The sequence below is a fragment of the Camellia sinensis genome, chromosome 2, assembly GCF_055761805.1.
Source record: "Camellia sinensis isolate YWXY chromosome 2, ASM5576180v1, whole genome shotgun sequence".
NCBI classification, from domain to species: domain Eukaryota; kingdom Viridiplantae; phylum Streptophyta; class Magnoliopsida; order Ericales; family Theaceae; genus Camellia; species Camellia sinensis.
This window is the reverse complement of record NC_138962.1, coordinates 44,075,269-44,078,863: the sequence shown is the minus strand read 5'-3', so window position 1 is coordinate 44,078,863 and position 3,595 is coordinate 44,075,269. Positions and strand designations below refer to the sequence as shown.

At 33.6% G+C, this 3,595-nt stretch overlaps 1 long non-coding RNA gene across 1 annotated transcript; it reads right to left on the bottom strand.

The window, feature by feature from the left end:
• Positions 1 to 596: 596 nt before the first annotated feature.
• On the bottom strand, positions 597 to 1,967 carry LOC145819531 (uncharacterized). The gene is made up of 2 exons (XR_014360290.1): positions 1,843 to 1,967; positions 597 to 878 (listed from the first exon to the last, which is right to left on the bottom strand). It is a non-coding gene; the product is annotated as an uncharacterized LOC145819531 (long non-coding RNA).
• Between the last annotated feature and the right edge of the window lie 1,628 nt (positions 1,968 to 3,595).

Genomic DNA, 3,595 nt, shown 5'->3' with positions numbered 1-3,595 from the left:
CAAAAAATACCGTCGCTACTAGTCTTTTTTGCAACGGCAGAAACACTTTTTGCGACGGTGTGGTGCCGTCGCAAAAAGTATTAAAAAATAATAAAATTTCTATTTTAAATAATAAAATTTCTATTTTTTGCGACAGTATAATACCGTCGCAAAATGTAAAACCTGTAACAAAATTAATAAAAATATTAAAATTTTCTATTTTTGGCGACGGTGTAATGCCGTCGCAAAAAAGAAAAAATCCTACGATAAAAATATTAAAAATATTAAAAATTTTCCATAATAATATAAAAATAACAATTTCTTCACAATAATTACAAGTATGTCCCTGATTGAATTCTATAGGATATTAGATTGAATTCTTACTTTCATCCCTGATTGCAAGTATGTCCCTAAAAATTACAGTTCACCCATGCCATGACTAGGTAACCATCTTTTTTGCTTCTCATGTTTCAGAGGAATTTTCCACGAAAAAAGTGCTCTCTAAACCAGAGATGAAAGTAGTTTTCCATCAGACCCACAACAATGGAAACAATAAATGACACATTAGCAACACACATTACCTTCAGAAATTGAAGCTGTTCGATGACATGAAAATCTGTCAAAAGGAAATGAGTTCATTGATTAAGCGGGCAACTGACTTAACCAGAACGTTGTCCTTGCAGAAACTACCATCATCATCCCACATGAGATGGCAATATATCTCATAGCGAAATATTCAACAGTATAGAAGCACAGAAATGGGAGTCTAAAAGCAAGCAAAACAAATGCCTATATGCATAGAGAACAGAGTATTTTCACATATAGAGTCCTTCTGGCACCCCCTCTTTCTTCTTGAACATGACCTTATCTTTAGCCTTCTTGAAGTCTGAATGCGTAACCTGAGGCACACATAGAACAATTTCTATTAGACGAAGTCTAAACAACATGCAATTGTATAAAGCATCCAATAATTTCTATAGATTTTGAATTCACAAGGACAAAGTTAAGGACCTCAAGACTGACGTGGACATATATATTTAATGGACAGGCAAACTCAGAGAAATAACTAACACAGTGGTTCATTTATTTACTCTTGTAATAATTAATTATCATTGAGGTTTTTGTTCTTGGTTAGTCTAATTATCATTAGTAGTATTGCACTTTGTTCTACTCTTTCCCTAGTTGAAAAGGCAAAACTTAGACATCATGAGTTCACTAACATATACGAGGCCAATGTCACCTATGCATATTGTGTGCCTAAAAATTGAATACGAAGTCAAAAAAATCTGTACTTTGTGAAATTTACTAACCAAATAGATTCCAGTCTAATATTGTTGATTTCAGCTGCGTTTGGTTCAAGGATTTGGGGTTTAACATTTCACCTACATTTTCTCTTTCCTTTTTCAAATCCCTCCCCAAATCCATGAACCAAACACTGCCTTAAGGATTCCAAACAACCAGCAAAATAAATATTGGACTGGGGGATTTGCAACAGAATATGTCCACAAAACATGCCATAATCTTTTTGATCAACAAAAACAAACAGGCCATAATCTGCCTCTTCATTTTTGTTTCTTCCTTTGTTTTGCTTCTCGATATTTTCCCTTCACAAACTCCCATCTTTTTTCTTTCTACAAAGTTGAAAATTAGATCTATAGGAGGGGACCCAATATAGTATAACTAAGGGTCTGAAAACACTAATCCTTACTTAAAGTTCATCTGTGTCTAATACTCTCATATCTCCACTTTACAAGCCAAAATTCAGAGCAGCCAAAAAGCATCATGTTTTAAGAATTAGTTGTAACACGGAATTGCAACAAACACAAATGATACACATATAATTCAACAATGAAGTTGTCTCACCTTCATACGGCGCTCTCTTAGAGCAAGTAAACCAGCTTCAGTACATATTGCCTTTATATCGGCTCCAGAAAACTCATCCTTGGTCATAACAAATTCTTCTAAGTTGTCATCATCAGCCAACGTCATCCTAGATTTGTGTATCTGCATTTCTGACATAAAAGGTTTGCTTGGCACATAAGTTATCATAAAGATAGGGTTAATGGAAATCTATATTAATAATTAATCTTATATTTGCATAATCATGTCATGCATTTACCTGGAAGATGCGCCTCCTAGTCTTAATATCAGGAAGTGGGAACCTAAGTTTTCCTTCTATGATGCGGTTTAGCCCCATTATCAGATAGAAGTCAGATGGCATGGAAGGTTCCAATAGTGGATTTAACCATATTATAGCATTTTGTAACTAGAACCAAGGCAAGTACTAAACTGTTGTTCATAATGTCGACAGAGACTTAGTGTACAGATATTTGTACTCCATTAAAAAAGTCGAAGTGGGGATAAAGACTAAACTAAAGGGTAATGCATATTTGTAATCCATTAAAAAAGACGAATTGGGATAAAGACTAAACTAAAGGGCAGTTAAAAAAAATTAAATAAAAATAAAATTACTACAAAAGTTATCCAAATTGCTTACAAAATAATGAGAAATGTTATGTGTCACAAATTTTTTGTTACTGTTTTGTATCACCGCCTACGTGAATAATCATGATTGGTCATTAAGAAAATAACGAAAACAAATACTATCTTGCCATGTGCATGGAGATGTCAAAGGTGCAAAAAAATGGGTCACATATATCAGTTCTCAAAAACAATAATTTAGCTCATGCAAAAATGAAATAAGTATACATGAATCTAGAATAATTAAAGGGTTAATAGACACCATAAAAAAAAAATACTAGAAACCAAATATAAGGAATGAAAATCAAAATGGAATTTAACAAGGCCTACACTAATGAATTATGAACAAACATTTTGGAATGAACTCCAACACTAATGAATTACGAACATACATTGTGGAATGACCTATATATTCCTACAAGGAAAAATGCTAATGCTCCATTAGGCTGCCTAATTACAGCCGGCCAATTATTTCGTCTCAGAGAATCATGTGGTATTGTCCACGTGGCACTCCAGCCAATGAAGCAACAGAAAATTTTATGGATGGTATAATGCTTACCCATGTTTGTTGGGTAGTTGAAAGACAAATGATGACCCACCTAATATGTTTTGTGGTTCTTAATTTGTTGACAACACACCACATAGGCTAATGGCACATGGTAGTCTGGACAACCTAATAATTTTCCTTCCATGACACAAGAAATAAATAAAACTTGGTATCTCGTAAAAAGTGGGCAGGCAAGTTTGTCTTCTTATCTTCTGTGATTTGTTGGCTTCAAATTAAAAAGAAAAAAAAAAAAAGGATAGAGGGGTGCGGGTAATCATGAAGAACTTCTGGTTACGGCTAAGATTATGAAATTTATCCAATATAGTGATCGTTTCCCAAAATATGACTGTATCGTGCTAAAGATCATTTTAAAGCTATACAGAAACAACCACTTCTCTGCATTTATTTCTCAAAGAAATCTAACAGTTGCCCACTTAGCTTACCGTCCATTTCTATCTTTCAGTCTCAACTTCATTGAAAATGCTTAAGATTCATATTTTGTTTGGGAAAGAAAAAAACAAAGTTCATTCTCGCATTTGATCAAACACGTAATGCCACAAACAAAGTTCATTCATATTTACATAAATC